This window comes from Aethalodelphis obliquidens, unplaced genomic scaffold (assembly GCF_003676395.1).
Source record: "Aethalodelphis obliquidens isolate GAN/ISIS:26980383/991018 unplaced genomic scaffold, ASM367639v1 scaffold8, whole genome shotgun sequence".
Lineage (NCBI taxonomy): Eukaryota > Metazoa > Chordata > Mammalia > Artiodactyla > Delphinidae > Aethalodelphis > Aethalodelphis obliquidens.
In genome coordinates, this window is record NW_020837952.1 from 17,952,300 (window position 1) to 17,975,509 (window position 23,210).

General features: G+C 36.7%; 1 protein-coding gene and 1 long non-coding RNA gene across 3 annotated transcripts in view; both read left to right on the top strand.

Annotated features, from left to right (window-relative positions):
• Nucleotides 1-23,210, top strand: part of RAB3IP (RAB3A interacting protein) — a 166,290-nt gene that overhangs the window by 91,376 nt on the left and 51,704 nt on the right. The window lies entirely within an intron of this gene.
• On the top strand, nt 9,803-21,178 carry LOC113620745 (uncharacterized). The gene is made up of 3 exons (XR_003432898.1): nt 9,803-9,934; nt 10,678-10,829; nt 20,680-21,178. It is a non-coding gene; the product is annotated as an uncharacterized LOC113620745 (long non-coding RNA).

A 23,210-nucleotide genomic window follows, 5' to 3' on the forward strand; every position in this document is an offset into this window, starting at 1 on the left:
CTTACTTGTCTCCCTGAGTCAGGCCAGGACTCCTAGGAGCCAGCAGGAGACCATCCCTCCGCTAAGGTCTTCCCCTATATTTGGGAAATAGGAGGAAGAAGATGAGTGTAATTGTTTCCCTTAATGTCATATTTATTAAGGACAGTGCTTATACAAATATTGAAGTTATATTGACCTTGCCTAGGGTTTTGATGTATGGTTGTTTTCAGGATAAAGATTGATTTGTTAAAAAAAGTGTTTGTGTGCATGTGCACTTTTCATTCAAAATGAAAGTGTATGTTGATGCACAAAATATGTGTTTCATACATTTATTATTTACAAATATGAGTCACAGGCATCTGAATCAAGCATTAAGCCTATTGAGAATAGGGCTAAGTGGTAATTAAATAGCACAGAGGAGGATGACTGCAACATCTGTCAGTATCTCTGTCGATCCTGTAGGTTAGTGACCGTTGCTTTTCCAAGATTTCATGGTAAAAAGAAAACTATTTAAAAATTTCTGCAATGTTTCTTGCCCATTCAATGTTCATAAAAATCTTTATATGTTAGTGTCTAATGTTACTCAATTTTGTTTTTGGTGCAAAATATAACTTACTTCCCTTAACTTCCTGTATTTCACTGATGTGAAAACACTTTGTATTGTGTTTTTCAAATCTGGTTCACACCTAGAGCCAGGGATCCTTTTAAGGTTTGAACAGCATCTTATGTTATGCTTTCATAATTTGTATAAAGTCTCTGTTTTCTCATCAGTAAAAGGGGGATCACAGTAGGGTTGTCACAGGTCACAGGGTTCTAATGAGTTTAAATGAAATTAATACATATAATGACAGCAACAACTCCCATTACTCAAATATCTTCCATGTACCAGGCACCACTTACCTCATTTACTCTTCCCCACAGCTCTGGGTGGTAAGTACTATTGTCATCACCGCCCTGTTTTTTTGCTTTTATTTTTAACACATGAGGAAACTGAGAGCACTGAGTATTTGAGTAATGTTCCCAGGCTACAAGGTGGCAAATGGCAAAGCTGGGAGTAAAACGCAGGCGGATGGATTTCAGAGGCTGCACTCTTATTCACTGTGCTATACTAACTTTCAGATAAAATAGTACCTAAAAGAACTAGGCTGAAGATAGGTAGGAATTTTTATAAAAATTGAAAACGATAATGAAGAGCGTGTGAATATTTTTGTTACTGATGTTCAGTATAGTCTGGCTAAGACATCTCTAATACTTGATAGATGCTATTTCAGTAAATGTTTTAGGTCCTTGGCTTCCTCGTTTTCCTGAATGCTTTTAAACATGTGACTTCAGGTTAAAGGCATGTTAATGGAAAGAACATGAGGTTCTGAATCAGAAAGGGTTGGACTCCTTACCAGTCGTGTGGTCCTGAGCAAGTTACCTGTCTGTCTGAACCCCTGTTTTCTTATCTGCAAGGATGGCAATAACGTCTGCTTCAGTTTCTATTGCAGCAGGCAGAAAGGATTAAATATTCAAACACAGAACAATCAGGAAACTAAGACTGTGAATACAGAGTATGACACACTGACCAGGGCTGAGAGCAGTGCCTTAGCTGCCTCCCTGGGTCAGAATTTTATCAATTCTCAATGTGGTTGGAAATTAATATCAAGATCTCACTGAATTTCACAATTTTGTTGCTTAAATACTTATGTTTAAAATTTTCTATATAGAAAGTTGTACATTATTCTCATTCCATAACCCATGAAATAATTCTTAGTGTATCTTTTTGTTATTTTTATTAAGTCTGAACATAAAGAAGTTTTTAAAGGTATGCTATACATATTTCTGATTTGTGATTTTAGTAAAAATTCTGGTGAGCAAATGATGTGAACAAACAATTCATGGAATAGAATATACAATTAGTTATCCAGGATAAGAGAAACAGCTAAGCCTCTCTAGAAATCAAAGAAACGCAAAACACAAAACATATATCATGTTTTACATATGAAAATATTCTATGCTGCTGAGGGTCATATTCATTTTTGAATATGGATAAATATTTATAAACTGGATAAAAACCTGTTGGACAGCATTTTGAAATATGTGACAAGAATCTTAAATATGTTCATATATTTTAAGATAATTTCAGTTTCTGGAATCTAGCTTCAAGAAATAACATGAAGTACAGAAAAATCTTTTAGTACAAAGTGTTCATTGTGGCATTGTTTATAAGAAGAAGAAGTTGGAAACAACCTAAATGCCCTACAAGCTGGGAATAGTTAAGGAAACAAGATGTTCTCCACATAATAGATTAATGTACAGTTGCTTAAAGTTATGCTTATAAGTAATTTTTAATGACACGGGAAATACATGGAATATAATTTAAGTGAAAAGCAGGATACGTTTTATATGTATAATAGTATGATCACAACTAAGTAAAAAAAAGTCATATAGATATAAATATTTGGAAATAAATATACCAGAATGTTAATCATAGCTACTTGAGAGGTGGTGATTGTGGGTGATTTGTTTTCCGGCTTCTAACTTTTCTATATTTTCACTTTTTTTCACAACGAGTTTATGTTATTTTACAATATTAAAATATGAGTAAGGATTTCGTTGCTAGGATGGGCAGCAGTATCTAATCCAGAATGATGCCTGACAAGGCAGAGTCCTGTCTGATGTGATCTATATTACGCTGCGCCACAGGGTTTGTGTGGGATTTAAATATTCAACTACATGTAACTGGCCGGTGTAGATTACTATCTAGTAAGAAACTGTTTTAGAAAATTTAAATTTTACACTTTTACATAAGAGATGGGAAGGTGCATCATGAAAGGGTTTTTATTTACATTTCCAAAGCATTCACAAATTTCCCTAACTCGCTAGCTTTCCTATGCATCCTATAGCATGCAACTTCTCAGGAATATTTTCTTTTCCTGTGACATAGGATACATTTGTAGATACTGGCACCTTTATCAGATGCAGACCAAGAAAGAACAACAAACGTTAATTCAGTCAGTTGTTTTTTTAAAAAAAGTTTTCACCTTTTATTGGGGGGTGATAAGTAGGGTCCTGGTTTATACCTGTTGTCCTGGCATAATTATTAATACACAGTGCCCTCTTTTTCTCTCCAAATTGCTCTGGTTTAGACAATAAGTTATATGGTCACCCTAGTAATATCAGATATGGGGGGTAGGGAAGAGTGGTACTGTCTGGATGCTGACTCTTGGAGTGGAGGGGTGTGTGGGAGAGGGACAGCTGGCTCTCGACAGCCAGCACACAGGAGGAGCCAGAAACCGTACTCGAAGGGACAGAAAGTAGCCCGTTGCCAATGAACACTGGCCCACGGGCCGTATTACTTAGTCTAATTAGTCGTATATCTATTACTCGATACTGATTCTGACAGCATTGGTTCTACCTGAAGGTGGAACAGAAAATCTATCTAGTTGATTTAAGATAGCAAAGACACGTGCCTTAGAATCTTTTTCCGTCAGCCCACTCTGGTGCCTGGCATTTCTACCATTAGAGTTGTAATGAAATGTTATCAAAATAATTCAAATTTTCATCTGGAGAGAACAGCACAAAGGAGAGGGACGCAGCATGGTTCAGGGGCTGGAAGGATTCCCATACCATCTGCTCTTCCCAGCTGCACGACCCTGGGCAAACAATTCAGTTTTCTGAGGTTTAGTCTAAAAAGAGGGAGACAAAACCTGCCCTGCCCTATCTCTGGAGGTAGTAGGGTGAACAAAATGGTCACTGTATGTGAAAATGCTCTGTTAATACAAAAGCACTCTGCAAATATCAGAGACCCTTAGTATTATGAACTTAGTAAATGAGGTAACACATTAGTTTGAGCTAATAGCACCACCTTGGTATGCAGTAAGCATATTTTGGGGAAAAAGACACAAATTGGGTAAATTCTGATGGGTGGTTACAAGGAGGAGAGAGAGAACTGGAGCAGGCTGGCTGATCATCTGAGCCATCTGGAGAGCTTTTTAGAAACAAAACAAAACAAAACAGCAACAGATTAGTGGACTCCATCACAAGACCTTGAGATTCAGCTGACCAGACACACAGCCCCAAGTAAGTAGTTAGGGTTTTGGGGCGGGGAAGCTGCGAAGCATGGTGCAAAAGGGGCCAGACGGGGCTAGAGAGTGATGGGGGGAGAAAACAACAGAACTCTGCTGCTTTAACGAGTTTTTTTCAGAGCTAGGCTTGCTAAGAAACTAAGGGCTAAAATGAATTTCTGAAATTTTTGGTTACTGTCCTTCCAACCCACTTCCCCCCAGTTCTAGAATATAAACGCCATGTGGGTGGGGATTTTTGTCCCTTTGCTTCACTGCTGAATCTCAAGCACTTAGAATATTTCCTGCCACATTGTACCAGGATAATAAAAATTGCATATATGAATATCATTTGCCTGTATCGACTGTTTTTCCCGCTTGTGTCTGTAAGTTAAAGTTGACTAAGTTTTGTTATTGCAGTTCTGGAGCTACTAAAGGGGAGGGTTGTCAGACCGGGTTTAGGACAAGGACCTTGATCTAGGTCACGAAATGATAGCTCTCACTTGGGGTAACTGCTGCTTCCATCACCCACCTGAACTCTTTGTTTGTGACTCATCTATTTCCGTTGTCTTAATATCTTATTTATACTCTTCTTTTCAAGTATTTACTATGATTACTGTACCAAAACCAGAATTCTTTTAAAAGTTGTTTTTAATTGGTTATATCTAGAAAAATATGGAAACAGGAGTCTGATCTTTTAATTTTCACTGCAGTTTGCTGCTATCCTTTAGACAGTGCAATATGATACGATTTAAATAATGTAGCTTGATGACTATTGTTAACTTTACTGAGAGCCTTAAGCTTTTTGGATGAGAAGTGATTTGGATTTTCTTGTGTGTACCTTACCTTCTCTGTTATTTTATAACCTCCCACTGGATGTATAATATGTAAATGACAGATTGAGGTGAATGGAGTTTGTCAGTTCAATTCAAGAAATGTTTGTTGACCTCCTACAATGTGTAGGTGCCATGTTAGGAGCTGAGGACATGAAGGTAAATAAGACAAATATAACTTCTCATGATACCCTGTATCTGATGGTAATATATATAGTATATTACATATTATTATGTATATAAAGTCAGACATACACACACGCACATACATATACATATAAAGAGTCACCCCAGGATGTTTTGAAGGCAACTAACAGAATATACAATTTAAAGTGTCTTAAACACTGAGCACATTTTTTATCTCACAAACCAAGAATTTTGGGGGTGGGAGTCTTCACTGTTGCTTAATACACGACCTTCATGATATCATGGCTCTGATCTGCTTTTCTGCACTTTTTTTGGCTTGTCCCTCATGCTCCCAAGGTGACAAGGGGAACAACTGGAAGGGTGAATACAAATAGAACTGTAGTCTGCCAGCAGGGAGGAAGTGTGTGTATTTGTGTGTGTCGGGGGTGGCTGTGTGTGAGTGGGGGAAGTGTGTGATCAACTGTCACACAGATTAAAAATTTTAAGAATATTATAGACTAATTTTGCCTGAGAAATACAATGATTTATTGCCTGCAAAGGAGTAAAGCAGGGGAGCATATGCTAGGCTTGTTAATATGGCATGGTCTTATGGTATTAACTTACTGTTTAGATAAATACATAAAGGTAATACATATTTATTAAAAAACGTAAGCAAAGGCGAACTACTGTTTAAGGTCTGAGGTGTATCCTTCTCATATTTCTATGCATTTACAAGCAAAGAGTTAGGTCTACGCATGTGTAATACATTCACTACAAATGTATATAGAGCCTCAATATCTAGTTTGCTCGTGGTTTTGGCTTGGGTCCTCTAGACTGGAGAAGCAGAGGCAAGGATTAACATGTGGCCTCTTTACTTGGGAAATGCAAGCTGAAGATGGTGAGGGTGAGGAAACAGTGGAAGTGAGGTAAGAAAGATGCAAAGCAGTGTGATGTGATGTGTCACTGCTCTGGCCACATTTCACAATAGGCCTGGTAAAGACATAGCAGGTGAGCAGAAGGTGTGTCTGGAAGGGCTGCAAGAAGAAATCACACTTCAGAGTGGTCCACTGCAGAGAGGGAGGGGAGGGAATTTTTCTGCTCAAATGCCTCCTGCCTTTCACTTCCGATTAGCCAAGTTTCACCTCATAGCAGAGTAACTCTCCATATTTTCAGCCCTTGACAGCCACCCAGGAAGCCAATTCCTATGCTTCACAGTGTGGCATTTCAAGTGATGACTTGATGTTGATAGGACTCAGTGTGTGGGAAGCAAGGGCTACGCAGGCCCAAAGTTCCAACTTGAACTCCAGCCATCTCAGGGAGCTCAGCAAAGGCAATGATTGTGGTCAGGGTGTAATAAGGGTGTTGAGGTTCCCTTCAGAAAAAAAGAGGCAGTAGAGGAAATCTGAGAAGGTGCACAAAGATTGCATCCAGTAACTTGCTTTGCAAAATGGAAATGTTGCAAAAATGGAAAATCTGTAAAAATGGAATCGTATACACATTGTTCTGATATTTGTTTTGTTAAAAAAAAGTAGCCATTTTTCCCTGCCAGGATTTTGAGACGAAACTCATTCTTTTAAACAAATGCCTAAGATTCCAGAGAATGGATATGCCATAATTTATTTTGCCATTTCCTTATGAGGGACATTCAAGCTGTCCCCAGTTTCCCACATGATAGTAATTATCTTTAAGGAGCATGTACAGTCTTTCTGCAGGACAAATCTAAAGTGTTAAAAGTAATTTGAAACGAAAGATCTTATTTGAAATCAGTCTCCACACTTGTCTGGAGCTTTACTGATCTGATCCTTGCGGCTGCATTAATTATGTCCCATTGCGTTTTGCACAGGGTCTGGCAGTTCTGGGCTTATGCCCCTGACTGGGATCTGCTGGGTTTTCAAATGGAGGTCTACAACACTGATAAGGCATGCTACTCTACAGGTGACTCCTAGCCCTGAGCGGAGATTACTTTCCATTTTTGCATATGCACAAAGCCTTTCCATCTGAGTTATTTTGTCAGTGAATAAATGTCTTGAATAAATACAGAAATGAAATTCCATGCATTCTGACTTTGCCCAGCCTGGGTTTCCCTACCTCTATTATTTAGGCAGATATAACTAGTCAGGCAATAGCCTAGGGGTGAGAACATGAGGAGGATACTGTGCATTCCCTAACATTGGGCTTGAAGTGTTCACTGATAAGAAAAACACCACCTCGTGGGAAATTTTACATATCTCCTACATCAGAAAACACCTTGGGTTTTAGGTATGTTTTAGAGGAAAACTGTTTTACCTTATATGTATATTTTTAATCTTGTAAATGCTTTGACATCTTGACAGTTTTGAAGGTAATGACCCCTTATGGGAAGCAACAGGGACTCCATCTGCTTCTCCTCTTTTCTAGGACAGCTCGTCCTCCTCACTGTCCAGTGCACTGCTACAGCCTCTGATCTCTCTGGTACCCTTCCCCCACTTTCCCTTAAATGGTTAACTATGGCATTTCTGAAATCTTCAATTTTCTTGACCTTAATAAGCACATCACTTTAAGAGTCAGCTAACACCTTTAATCAGTAGATTTTATTGTGTTATGGAATATGAAATATCCTTTATTCTTGGGCACTTTTGATTTCTTTCTCAGAGAAGCTTAATAACATAGACCTGCTGTAAAATAAAAATCAAAATATGCCTGAAACTATGTAAAATACGGATCAGACAAAATAGGAAAGACAAAATTATTATTATTTTTAAATATTTATTTATTATCTTTTTATTGATGTATAGTTGATTTAATATAATAGAATATTATATTCATTTCTGATATACAGCACACTGATACAGTATTTTTATAGATTATACTGCTTTAAAGGTTATTACAAAATAATGGCTATAATTCCCTGTGCGGTACAATATATCCTTGTTGCTTATCTATTTTATACATAGTAGTTTGTTTCTCTTAATCCCGTACCCCTACATGCTCCTCCCCCCCTTCCCTCTCCCCACAGGTAACCACTAGTTTTGTTTTCTATATCTGTGAGTCTGCTTCTGTTTTGCTATATATGTTCGTTTGTATTATTTTTTAGATTACATGTATAAGTGATATCACTTTCTCTGTCTGACTTATTTCACTAAACATAATATTCTCTAGGTCCATCCACATTGCTGCAGATGGCAGAATTTCATTCTTTTTTTATGGCTGAGTAATATTCCATTGTATATATGTAACACATCTTTATCCATTCATCCGTTGATGGATACTTGAGTTGCTTCCGTATCTTGGCTATTGTAAATAGCACTTCTATGAACACACGAGTGCTTGTATCTTTTCAAATTAGTGTTTTTATTTTTTTACAGATATATACTTAGGAGTGGAGTTGCTGGATCATATGGTAGTTCTATTTTTAGTTTTTTGAGGAACCTCCATCCTGTTTTCCAGAGTGGCTGCACCAATTTACATTCCTACCAACAGTGTACAAGGGTTCCCTTTTCTCCACATCCTTGCCAACATTTGTTATTTGTAGACTTTTTGATGATAGGCATTCTTACAGGTGTGAGGTTATATCTCATTGTTGTTTTAATTTGTATTTCTCTAACAATTAGTAATGTTGAGCATCTTTCCACGTGTCTGTTAGCCTCTGTATGTCTCCTTTGGAATATGTCTATTCAAGTCTTTTGCCCAATTTCTGATAGGGTTGGGTTTTTTATATTGAGTTGTATGAGCTGTTTATATATTTTGGATATTAACCCCTTGTTGGTCATAGAATTTGCAAATATTTTCTCCCATTCAGTAGGTTGTCTTTTCATCTTGTTGATGGTTTCCTTTGCTGCACAAAAGCTTTTAAGTTTAATTAGGTCCTATTTGTTTATTTTTGCTTTTATTTTTACTTTTATTTTTTTTTTGCCTTAGGTAACAGATCCAAAAAAATATGGCTATCATTTATGTCAAAGAGTGTTCTTCTAGGAGTTTTATGGTTTGGGGTCTTACATTTGGGTCTTACATTTAGGTCTTTAATACATTTCTAGTTTATTTTTGTATATTGTGTGACAAAATGTTCTAATCTCATTCTTTTACACGTAGTTGTCCAGCACCATCTATTGAAGAGACTGTCTTTTCTCCATTGTATATTCTTGCCCTCTTTGTTATATTAATTGACCTTAGTGAATGGGTTTATTTCTGGGCCCTCTATTTTGTTCCATTGATCTATGTGTCTGTTTTTGTGCCAGCACTATGCTGTCAGGATTACTGTGGCTTTGTAGTATAGTCTGAAGTCAGGAAGGGTGATACCTCCAGCTTTGTTCTTTTTTTCTCAAGATTTCTGTGGCAATTCAGGCTCTTTTGTGGTTCTATATAAGCTTTAGGATTATTTGTTCTAGTTCTGTGAACAATATCATGGGTATTTTGATAGGGATTGCATTAAATCTATAAATTTCTTTGGGTAGTATGGCCATTTTAATATTAATTCTTCAAATCCAAGAGCGTGGGGTGTCTTTCCATTTCTTTGTATCCTCTTCAATTTTGTACATCAGGTTTTATAGTTTTCAGAGTATAGGTCTTACACCTCCTTGGTTAAGTTTATTCCTAGGTATTTTATTCTTTTTGATGTGATTTTAAATGGGAATTTTTTTGCTTTCTCTTTCTGATAATTTCTTGTGTATACAAAAACAATAGATTTCTGTATACTAATATTGTATCCTGCAACTTTAATGAATTAATTTATTACTTCTAATAGTTATTTGATGGACACTTTAGGGTTTTCTATGTGTAGTATCATGTTACCTGCAAATAGTGACAGTTTTACTTCTTCCCTTCCAATTTGGATACCTTTTATTTCTTTCTCTTGTCAGATTGCTATGGCTAGGACTTCCAATGCTATGTTAAATAGAAGTGGTGAGATTGGGCATCTTTGTCTTCTTCCTGAATTTAGAGAAAGACTGTCAACTTTTCACTGCTGACTATGAGGTAAGCTGTGGGTTTGTTGTAAGTGGCCTTTGTTATGTTGAGATATGTTCCCTCTATACCAATTCTGATGAGAGTTTTTATAATTAATCGGTGTTGAATTTTGTCAAATGCTTCTTCTGTATCTATTGAGATGATCATGTGATTTTTATACTTCCTTTAGTTAATGTGGTGTATCACATTGATTGATTTGCGAATATTGAACCACCCTGGCATCCCTGGAATAATTCATGGTGTATGATCCTTTTTATATATTGTTGGATTTGATTTGCCAATATTTTGTTGAGGATTTTTGCATCTATATTCATAGAAGATATTGGTCTGTAATTTTCTTTTATTGTAGTGTCTTTGTCTGGCTTTGGTATCAGGGTAATAGTACTCTTGTAGAATGAATTTTGGAGTTCCATCCTCTTCAATTTTTTGGGATAGTTTGAGAAAGATATGTATTAGCTCTTTTTTATATGCTTGGTAGAATTCCCCTGTGAAACTGTCCAGTCCTGAAATTTTGTTTGCTAGGAGTTTTTTTTTTTTTTTTTTCAAATTACAAATTCAATTTCACTACTAGTGATCGGTCTGTTCAAATTGTCTGTTTCTTCTTGATTCAGTCATGGCACTTTGTATGTTTCTAGAAATTTGTCCATTTCTTCTAAGTTGCCCAATTTGTTAACTGTACATAGTATTCTCTTGTGATTTTTTTCTTTGTGTACAGACCTTATTTGTTAAAATACCATTAGATTATGCCTCAGGACAAGAGCAAAGACCACCCTCTGCAGAAACTTAGGAATTATGTACAGAATTTTACAGGACAGAGGACAACACTTTAGCTGAAGCCTGTCTGCTGACCAGAGAAGGGTGTTCTGAGTGGACTCAGCAAAGAAAAGGAAATCAGGCAGGGAAGGTAAGGTGCCCATCTGAATCAAATTTCAGCTGCCATCAGGGCAAGTCTTGTGATGGTCACAGATTGGAGGCTTCGTTTTTGGAAGGTTTGAGTACAGCACAAGAGTTCCATGTGTCTTTATGGCTACACCCCAGGCTGAGGTCAATGTCACTCAAATTCCTGGCCAGCCAAACTCTGGCAGCAAAGAGTCCCAAATTGAGGATCAAGTTCCTCCGAAAGTCATTCCTATTGGTAGCGAAGTGGTAGACGCCCTGAAGCTGATCTCCCACATTGTCTGGAATTTTGGGAGCTTCATTTGCCGAGCCTTGCAGCGGTCAGGCCAACCCCACTGGAAGCCATAGTAGCACCTCCGCTCTCTTATGATTTTTTGTATCTCTGTGTTATTGGTTGTTACTTCTCCTCTTTCATTTCTTGTTCTGTTTATGCAGGTCCTCTCTCTTTTCTTCTTGGTAAGCCTGGCTAAAGGTTTATCAATTTTGTTTATCTTTTTAAAAAAACAGCTCTTGGTTTCATGTATCTTTTCTATTGTATTTTCGTCTCTATTTTATTTATTTCCTCTCTAATGTTTATGATTTCCTTCCATCTGCAGACTTTGGACTTTGTTAATTCTTCTTTTTCTAATTCCTTTAGGTGGTAGTTTAAGTTGTTTATTTGAGATTTTTCTTGTTTCTTGAGGAAGGCCTGTATTGCCATAAACTTCCCTCTTAGAACTGCTTTTACTGCATTCCACAGATTTTGGAAAGTTGTGTTTCCATTTTCATTCGTCTCAAGGTATTTTTCGATTTCCTCTTTGCTTTTTCATTGACCCACTGGGTTTTAGTCACGTGTTGTTTAGTTTCCACGTTTGTGCTTTTCCCGTTTTTCTTTCTGCAATTGATTTAGTTTTATACTGTTGTGAAAAAATGCCTTATATAATTTCTATCCTTTTAAATTCGTTGTGACTTGTTTTGTGACCTAGTATGTGATGCATCATGGAGAATGTTCCAGGTGTACCTGAAAGGAATGTGTATTCTGCTGGTTTTGGATGTAATGTCCTGTAGATATCTACTAAGTTTAACTGGTCTATTGTGTCATTTAATATAATACCACTGTTGCCTTATTGAATTTCTGCCTGGATGATATATCCATTGTTGTAAGTGGGGTGTTAAAGTCCTCTCCTATTATTGTCAGCTTCTCCCTTTATGTCTGTTAATATTTGCTTTATATATTTAGATGCTCCTGTATTTGGTGCCTATATGTTAATGAGTGTAATATCCTCTTCTTTTATTGATGGCTTTATCATTATGTAATGCCCTTCTTTGTCTTTTGGTATAGTCTTTGTTTTAAAGTCTATTTTGTCTGATATGAGTATTGCTACCTCCGCTTTCTTGTTTTTTCCATTTGTGTGAAATATCTTTTCCCATCCTTTCACTTTCAGTCTGTGTGTGTCTTTAAGTCTGAAGTGAGTATCTTGTAGGCAGCATACAGATGGGTCTTTTTTATCCAGTCAGCCATCCTATGTCTTTTGATTGGACCAATTAGTCCATTAACATTTAAAGTAATTATTGATAGTTATGTACTAATTGCCATTTTATTACTTGTTTTCTGGTTGTTTTTGTAGTTCTTCTCTGTTATTTCTTCCTTTTGTTTCTCCCCTTGTGAATTGATGATTTTCTTTTGCAATATGCTTGAGTAACTTCCTTTTTGTTTTTTGTGTATCTGTGTAGGTTCTCACCAGATGTCCTCTTTATTTCTTTGGAATAGTGATGTTCCTATTTTATGGATAATGAGGCACTCATATGAGTGTGGCCTGAATTCTCTCCTGATAATATTCAAAATTACCGATTTTTTAGGATAATATAAAAAGAGTCCTTCAAAATTATTTAGTCACTATTAATAAAAATGCACATGTAGCCTACAAAAACTAGGGATGACTGACAACTTTTGGCTAGGCCTTACTCAAAGCCTCATAATCACAATATGATGGAAATTTCAAGACCCCCAAGAGACAGACTAATTAAGAGTTTGTATTGTTCATTTACTCTTTATAAAGTATTATGGTAAGCAATACTCAGATATTTCTTACACTGCTCCCACATCATTGCCTCAAGGTCAGATTCTATAATTATCTGAGTCATCTGGGCCTTGAGCTGGCATTGCTGGCTCAAGCAATTGGTGACAGATGCCCATTCCTTGCAGCCAGAAGTGTCTGCCTGTCTGGCAACATTTATCTCACATGGGAATGATGTCAGAGTATTTCTCGTCCTGAAAGATATTTACCTAAAGCAAAAACTCGTTGATTAATTTTGATTATGTTAGTGACAATACTGTTATGTATGCAGTTGAACAATTCCTCAGATGTCTGGACTGTATTCAAAAAGTATATCCTGAATTTCTACTCCAAATTTATGTTACTGATAGTTGCTATCAGCCTGAATTTCAGCAGTTTCATGAAAGGAAGCTATGTGGACAGAAATTTAGGACAATTTTGTGATTCATATGCCACTTCTCAAATTCTAATTGTGCCTTTTTTGATAACACAGTTTCCTTTTGGGTCTGTGAAATTAAATTCCTTTTATAACCAAGCTGCACAGATAGGAGAGATGCTTGGTAATCCAAACACATCTTGAGGTTTGCACATCAAAAGCAGCTGCAGGAACTTAAAGTATGGTTCATATTCATCAAAATATGTGTATTCTGAAATTTGGACTTTATTTCTACCAAAATAGTACAGCAACTCCTCAAATCTATAATTCCATTAAGCTCAGAGAAGTTGCCATGAGCTCAACTTACATGGCTGGTTTGAGCCAGAGATCCTCACTTCCTGAAACAAAAGCCATTCCTTTCCCCTGCGGTTTCAAGCTCAGTACATTCAGATGTTTCATCAGACCAGAAAGAAAGCACAATCTCTTGGGTCCCTGCATGTTGAGCAAGTTGGGCCTCTGAGAGCCCTTTCATTCACCAAAGTCCTTGACCTCAAAACAACTCTTTAACAAGTTCCCATAACCTAGCCTTCTGATTTCATTAAAATAACCCCCAACTGTACACACTGCTTTGTCTTTGTCCAGTCTGGTGATGGTTAAGAACACAGGCACAAAACATATTGACAACCATGGTAACTTCCTTTTTTACACCAGGAAAAGAATATTTCTTGTAGAGCTCAAGTCACAAATTTGCCTGATGAATGATGCAAGGAGCATCAGACTTCTCCTTTGTCTTGAATTAGTATCAAAGCATCCCTACCCCTCTTTCATTTACAGGTACCCCACCTATAAAAGACATCCATGTTTATACCAGACTTCTCAAATTCCTTAGTGGCAGAGACAGCCCTTGAAAAGGTCTGTGTTCTAGCTAATCAGGGTCAGTTAGGTCACCTACTTTATAGCATTCCAGTCCATACATTTGGCACGTGGACTGTACATTTTAAATTTAAAATAAAATAAATATTTTTACATAGTTGTTTAAGTGTGTGTGTGTGTGTGTGTGTGACAGTGGTTTTCAAACTTTTTTTTGTTTAAAACATCTGGAAGTTCAATATGTGAAGGAAATAAAAGAGAAGCCAGTTGTACTAAAAGGGGGCTGAGACACAAAATCCCCAGGCCTGTTTGAAGCCCATTTTGATGCATAGTCAATTTTTGTGACTAGTCCCTGGGTAAATGAAGAGAAGATATATTATTATTTGCATATATATATATATTTATACCGTTATATAAATGTATATAAATACATATATATGTATGTATATAACCTACCATATTAATTATGTTACTTAAGTCTTCTCTATCCTTACTTATTTTGTTATTTTTTATGATGTGATTAGTCATGGTTTCTGTGGATTTCTTCTTGAATTTCCTGTAATTCTTGCTTTATGAATTTGAATGCTATGTTATTTGGTGCATGGATGTTCCTACGTGTGACATCTTAATTTTTCAGCTCACACTTTATTGTTATAAACAAATAATCTTTGTCTTTGTCTCATTTATTGTTTTTTCCCTGAATTAAGCTTTGTTTGAGATATAATTTTGATCTTGGCTTCATTTGCTTGGTATCCCTTTGTCTATTTTATTTTTGTTTTAAATCACTTTGTTTTCATTATCTTACGTATATAGCACATAGTTGGGGCTTGGTTTGATATTCCGTCTGGGAAAAGTTTTCAATTAATTGGTAAATTTAATCTTTTTATAGTTACTGAAATAAAAATTATGTTTTATTTTAGTCTACTTGTCATTTTTTGTTATGATTTTGTTTTATATAACTCATTTAATTTTTTGTCAGTATACGGCCTGTATATTCTCTGTATATATGCATGTTTTTTGAACTTGAAAGGCATGTATTTTTGCTCTAGTGGATAGCTTAATAACTTTATAACTGTTACTATTTTTAAATATTATTCAAAGCAGAGAGCAGTATATTTCCTGCTCTTCCCCTCCCCATTCACTAACTATACATTTTTTTGTAATATTTACCTTATTTCTTTTCTCTTTCATCTTCTGTTGGTTGTTTCATTGCTATATTGTCAGGATTTTAAAAAATTTACTCTCTGTTCTCTGACCATAATTCTCACATTTGCTTTAGACTTAATTCTGCAGATAAGTGGATTTGAGGATCACTGCCAGCTTTTTAAATTTTTTTCTAAATTCATGGTTGGCTAAATTTCATCCTCTACTAATGTCCTATAGAAGGGCACATGAAAACCATATTGCTTGCATTTTCAAAAATGTTGTCTATTACATTTATACTTGAACAAGTTTCTCTGGTATCAAATTCTTGGATATAAAATCCTTTGGTTCAGATTTTGATTTTTTTCCCCCCTTATAGAGATTTGATCATTTTTAACTAGCTATCCAAAAGATTTTCATTAGCTTTGAAATCCGTTAACTTTACTAGATTATGTCTAGTTTGACTATTCTGTGCCATTTTTTTTCTTTGGGATACTATATGCCCCTTCTATCTATAGATTTAGGTCCTCTTATATTTCTGGAAAGTCACTCAAAATATTTATGTAAGCTTTTTTTTTTCTGTCTCAAAATCTAGATTATTTTCTTGGTTTTCTTTCTTAATTATGCATATATTGACTTTCTTTTGTCTAACATTTACATAATTTTCTTTCTAATCCTTTAAAACTGTTTATTTCCATTTCATTTTACTTGCTTTTCTCAATATGGTATTCCATGACTCTAAAAATATTTTATTTTGTTTTTGTTGTTTTCCTTAATAAGTGTTTATTTTCCTTTGTGCTATTTCTAAGTCTGCCTTCATTTTTGAGATAGTTTAATTTTGTGTTCTCCCACTTCTTTCAATTCATATTTGAATTCCTTTTGTGGTTTTGCTTTATTTTAAAAAATTTCAAGTGAAGAGAGTTAGGAAAGTTGAGTTAATCGTAATTGTCAGTACTTGCTACATTAACAGTTGACTCATGCAAGTTCAGTCTTATTTATTTCTTCCTTTTTATTCATATTCCTATACCCCCATAGGCAATCATTCGCATATGTTAAATGTGCATCTTTCAATGTGTTTTTGTTATATGTGTATTGTTTTTATGTATATACTTTTTTAATGAACATACATCGTAATGATCATATATCTTTATTTTTCACTTAGCATTATGTTTTTAAGATCCATCCATGTTGCTTTGTGGCCCTCTAATCAGTTGCTTCTAATGTGGCATAAAACTCCATGATGTGCATTTACTACTTTTTATTTATTCACTCTCCTGGTGATAGTTACCAGAGTGCTTCCAACTCCCCGCCACCACAAATAACCCTGCTGTCTTAACCCATTTGGGTTGCTATAACAAAATACCATAGAATGGGTAGCTCATAAACAGCAGAAATTCATTTCAAAGATCCTCTTCCAAGTTGCACCCTTAACTTTTAAAATTTATGGCTGTACATTTGGTTAAAATTTTCTTTTGCTTAATGGCAACATTTTATAATGAGATTTTTAATTTGCCTTTTTTTTTCCTATTCTCTTCTTTTTTTCTTATGGTATCTTTGTATACTGGTTCCTTTTTGATTGCTACTCATCTTTGAAGGAAAAGTTTTTCAAAATATGCAACTTACCAAAGGTTTATGCTGAGGAGGGGCCTCCCCAAACATGTTCCAGCCCAATAGGAATTCTCCTTATGACACAAAGTTTATGTGGATGAGTTCCTTCAGCTTCTACTTCTAAGAGAAACTGGTGGTTGCAGGGCTGCTCACATTGCAGAGTCCATCTTGCCTCAGCAACAGAATGCTTCCTGCATATATGGCATGTCTGAATGATTCCTCTTCCAACTGTGCCTTACCTCCTTCTCTTTCATAATAAATCAAATTGAGAGGAGGCATTGCTGCCAATACACATACTTGATTCCCTTGTTTCAGATGAAGGATTTTTGGTTTTGCCCCTAAGTTAAGTCAGTTGTTGAAGTGTATTTTGTTGATGTTTTCTGAGATCTGTAGCCATCAACATTTTTTATCAGTCTTCCTGTCCTTCACTGTACCTCTGCACATATTGTAGTTTAGGGTTTCAGGTGTCTCCTGTTTTCAGTGAAAATGGATTTTGCATTTTTGTGTGTCATTATCTTTGCTACTGGGTAAGTTCTGAGAGTAGAAGGACTTGTAGAAGATGCTGTATTTACTCCACCATTTAAATTCTGGGTGTTTCTCCATAATACATTTTAAAAGTCACTGTTTTATGTATATATTATGTTATCTCACTGTTGATTCTTAAAGTTTAGCATTATAAGAATTGCTTCCAATGTTTGTTAAAAATTTCAGTAATTAGGCCCAGTCCTCAAAGTCCTCAAAGATTCTGATTCATAGGGCCTGGGCTAAACAAACACCTCAGGTGATTCTGATGCTGGCGGCTCACCAACCGCATCTTGTAGGCGGCCACTTAATAGTATTAACTGACTGAATTACAAGGGCATTTGCGTGAGAACTCTTGGTATATGTAGTAGAAAAGATATTGTTTTTATAAATAAGACTGGCTGAGATAACATATGTAGCACTAGAGAAGTACTGAGGCAGGGATGTTTTCTTAGAGAATGGAGAAACATTTTTTTTCCTACCTCAGAAATATTATGTGATCCATTCAGTTGAGTGGTATTTAGCACACTAATTATATGCAATAAGTATTGATGAATGGCAACATCAAAATAAGGCATAGTTTAATAGGTAGAAAGTCTCAGACTCCCCAAAAGTGACCCAAGAAATACAAGTTATCTATAGTTTATGTGACCAATCAGGCAAGTACTCCCTTAGGGTCAACTTAACCATATGGTGGATTATCTGTTAATTTGTGGACGTGTTAGATACCGTGCGTGTAACTTCACCCCTCTTCCTCCCCCCACAGTATTCTTTGTGGCAGACTGCTAGTTCTCCATTTTTCCTGGGCAGATGACTTTCAATGTAAAGACTACATTTCCCAGCCTTCCTTATAGCCATGTTTGGCCATGTGACCAAGTTCTCATGAACTAATGAGTCCTCCTTTATTTTTCTTCATAGCGTGCCTCATTACCTATCATGTTATTATATATCTATTCTTGTATTGACTGTCTCCTGCACTAGAATGTAAGAGCCATAAAGGCCAGGACATTGTCTTATTCTCTGTCATATTCCCAGCATCTAAATCAGCATTTGGCATGTAAGGGACACTCAGTAAATAAGGGAATGAATGCATAACAGAATTACTGCAAAGATATAAGGATTATTAGATATTACAGGACATGTGGCTTCCCAGTATTCCTATAATGAGGATGACTAATAGGCCTCATAAAGGATAGTTTATTCTGCTTTGGGTTACCAGTTGAGCTTGAATAATCACTCTCCCTGAGTACACTTATTTTCAAATTCATATTTTCAAAGAGAAGGGAATTGACTGGGTTTATCTCATTCAACAGAATGAAGGATCCCAGATGTGGATCCCTGTTGTTGAAGGTTGACTTTCCTCATATCCATTCTAAACACACAGGGTTGCTTTTGGCTCAGGTAACTATACAGGTCCAGTTATAAATGGTCAACACAGCATGGTTGGTTTCTCTTAATTGTATACTGGCATGAGTCTCGGCAACCTTGTGCAGAAAGACCATCTATCCTCACAAGAATGTGGTGAATATTGCTGGCACTCCCAGGCTTTCAAATGTTGCTTCATGGGAAGTTGTTTGTGCTGTATTACATGTGTTTCACATGTATTTGAAAGCATTTTTTAGATGTCCTGTTCTGAAGTGTCAGAATGATACAATGAAAATATACAGACTAGTATTCCAAAGACCTGGGTTCAAGACCAGCACATATTAGCTCTGTGACTTTGAATAAATCACCTCATCTTTCTGAGTCTCAGTTTCCTCATTTGTGAAAACAGGTGATGAGGTGAGATGACTTAAAGGTCTCCTCCAGCTCCAATATTTTATGACTCTGTAAGTACTTTTAGAGATTTCACAGCATAATTGTGAACATTCCCAACTATATCAAACATCCTCTCTTTGAATGTAGATTTGATTTTTTGGAACAGATAAAATTTATCAGAACCAAGTATTTTAATACTATATAAGACAAATGTAGATGGTAATGTTTTTAAGGCTTGGAATTATCATGCTTGCCTTTATTTCCTGTATATTCATTTGCAAGTGGCTGAAAATGCAACACAAATTGGCTTAAGCTAAGAGATAATTACTGGCTCATATAACTAAAAAGTTCAGCGTCTCCAGCTTCAGTCACAGCTTGATCCAGGAAGTGAAATAATGTCCTCAGGACCCACACTTGGTTTTCTTATCTCTCAGTTCTGCCTTCTCCCTGTTAGTTCCATTCTCAGGCATGTTCTCCACTGGGTGGCAAGATCACTGCCAGCAGCCTCAGGCTTACATTTAATCTTCTCAGCAATCCTCATAGAAAGAGAGATTCACTTTTCTCAACAATTTCCCATAAGTCCCAGAATTGATTTTTATCAGCCGTGCTTGAGTCATTTGCTTATCATGAACTAATCACAGAGACCAGGAGGATTCTCTGACTGGTTAAGCCTGGGTCACATGCTCACCCCTGAAGTGGCGGGAATTCAGTTCTACTTGAGTCACATGTACTGAATATGGTAGGAGGGTACTTCCCCAAATAAAATCACTGTGCTGATCTCAAAAAGGTAGAATGATGCTGAACATTAGAGAAGGAGGGTGCGGGGAAAGAAAGAGGGGAAGACATCTACTCAGTTGTTGCATTTGACAAATTCATCCTTTGAAATGTTTCCCCTTTCCTGTTTTTTTTTTTTTTGCAGTATAGACACTCACTATCTCGTAGTAGCTTCCTAGTAATTTCCTTGCCTTGAGTCATCCCCCGCCTGCCCCTGCCCCCGCCATCCCAAGTACATTCTAGGCATTGCCACCATGTTATTCTTCCTAAAGCACTGGTTCGATCATTTCACTCTCCAGCTCAAAATCTTTCAGGAACTCTCTTCTGACTACTGTACCGGATTCCATATTCTTCAGTCTGGCATTTAAATCTTCCACAATCTGGCTCCCACATATTTCCAGGCTTATCTATCTACCTATGCTTGTCCCAGGTGCACTGTTCACCATCATGTTTTCCTTACAATGCCTTTGCTCTATTTGTACGTTCTACCCTATCACCATTTCTCCCATCCTAAGTGTGATATCAGATGATGAGCCAGATACTGCAGGTTGTTTCCAATATCTGTTCTCCCCTTTTTCTTTAGTATTAGAACCATTGATTTCTAGCTGGACACGTGGCCACTCAATAGAGACTATATGTTTCAACATCACTTACAGTTAAGTGTTGACCAATGTGGTGTAAGTGCAGTGATGTATACAACTTCTGCAAGTGTTTCTAAATAGAGGGATGTTCTCTTCTGCCCCTATCACCTTTCTGCTGCCTGGAATGAGGATGTGATGGCTGGAGCTTGAGCAGCCTGCTTGATGGTAGAAGCTGCATCTTCAGGATGGTGAAGCCACAAGATAGAAGGAGCCTGTGTCCATGATGATGAGAGAGCCACCATATCAACCCTACACTGCCTACACATACATGAGAGGGATACACTTTATTTTGTTTAAGTTAGCGTTATTTTGAGTTTTTAACTGCAACAGAAACCAATCTTTCCATTAAAATATGTTACTTAGGAAAATTTTCTGGTGGCCAATAACAGGAATCCATTCAAAGAAGAATGGGGGAATTATTTTAAGGATATAGGATTGTTTTCAGAACCCATGGGCAGGGATGAAAGAAGACTCAGGAATAGACCTGAACCTGGGACTGAAACATTGTGGGGAAGCTAGGAGGTCTTCTCGTTGTGTCTCATCTCTCCTTCTCTTCCCTCTTACTGCAGATTATTTATGTACCTGGTGTAGAGAAGCAGTAAATAAATATTTGTTTAACGGATGGCAATTTGTGTGTCTGTGAAATAAACTGGATCCAAAGCCAAGTCTCAAAACATTTCCTTATAAATATGTAGCTTGTTAAAGTGACTCATTTGTAGGGGATCATACATTTTAGAGTCTAAGCCCTTCTGTCAGCCCTTTCTCTCAGCCCTCTGATTTTTTCAGTTGCCTATTCTGACATCAGAAAAAGGGCGTGAAATGCAGAGTTGTGCACAACTGATCTCATGAAAGATACATTAAAGACAACTCTGCTTTGTACAGGAGTTGCAAAAGCAAATTTTTATGTGGCACAAGCACTGGTCCACAAGTAAGCATTTTGCTAGACAAGGAAATGAGAGGTTATTTTTGGTACATTTTTTTCCCTAACCAGCTTTTTTGTTTGTTTGTTTGTTTCATTTTGCATTGTTATTATTTACTGTCTAGGTTCTTGCTTTTACCTAGTTTTTGCCCTTGAGGGCTTCTTATGTTCTTGTCAGCTTATTGATATGTTTCATAAGATGTTTTATATATTTAATCTAGCATTTGGTGGGAGAATCAGCCAATCTCTCGTCTGCCATACAGCTGGACACGAAGCCCAGTGTGTTTTTTAAAAGCGTTTTTAAAAAAGTTCATTTGTTTGTAGATACTACCCTGAGTTCTGAAGACCAGGGCCCTAACTCTGGTGGTCCAAGCTCCCGATCTGTAAAGATGAACTACCTTTACACCTACATCAAATTGCTTTTTATAAAAGGCTTATGAGATAATTAATCTGAAGTCAGTTTGAAACCAGAAAGTACCATGTAAACATACAACACTTTCTGAACTTTGAAAATAAAACAGAGGCAAACGAGCAATAAAAGTTGTAACTAAGGATAGCGACCTTAGAATGATTTGTTCAATTTAAAATTTTTAGATATTTGCAGTCCTTTGTTTTCTGGCCCTTGATATGGATGGGAAAGTCTGAAGGTTAAAAAAAAATATTACTTTATTTGACATTAATTATATAACTTATATTTTAGTGAAAGAAAAAGAAGGCAAACCTGAGCACACTATAAAATCCATCATCATGTTTTTAAAGTTTGTGAGGAGTCTGTTACTTTAGTATATGGCTGAGCAATCTAACTTAGGATGCTTACAACGCTTTATGTATTTTGCAGGCTGAGATTCTGAGTGTATAACATTCTGTAATGCATCTTGGTCTCTGTGCTGCAAGGACACTAAAGTCCTACTACAGGTAACTACTCAGATAGCTCTTCTCATTCTCAAACTGTGCTAGCAGGTGAAACACCTCTAAGTCCATTCCAAAGAGCCTTGTGGATGACAGGTGGGCCAACATGGGACTCGGGCCCATGGCTACTGCTCACTATTTCCTGTAGATGCATGATATCTTAGGTCCTATGTAGAACACAGCATAGGGCCTGTCCTCTAAACATTTATATACCAAGACAGTGTATCTACATGTATATCATTAACTCATTCTGCATTTTCTGAGCCAGTCCTCCTACATGTCAGGCTTTGTTCCTGTTCTCAAAAAGTTCATAAGGAAATAGACAAAACTACAATTACTGTTCTATGTGATAAGTGCTAGAAAGAGAGAAAGTGCTATAAGAGTACAGTAAAGGGCACCTAGCCCACACTGGGGTGGGATAAGGCTGGGTGGCAAGGAACAGGGAAGGGTTCCCAATGGAATTGATGCCTGGGCAGAATAATGAAGGATAAGCAAGAATTAGCTAGGTAAGGAAAAGATGGAGGGTCAGGGCATAACAAGAAAAAGGAGCAGCATATGTAAAGACAGCATGTATGAAGGAGTATGGCAAGACTGGAGAACCCAAGTAGTTTGCTGTATGATGAGTTTATTTATTTCACTTAGTTGTTATTGACACATTTGTTTTCTTCACTATGTTTGAGTGCTTGGATGATGGAGATTGTGTGTAATGGTTTCTCTCTTCCTATGTCTAGCAGTAGGCACGTAGATCGAGCATAAAAAATGTTTGATGAATGAACGACATGGTGTAAGGGAGAATAGTTAGAAGTCCATTAATGAGTAGGGTCATGTCTAG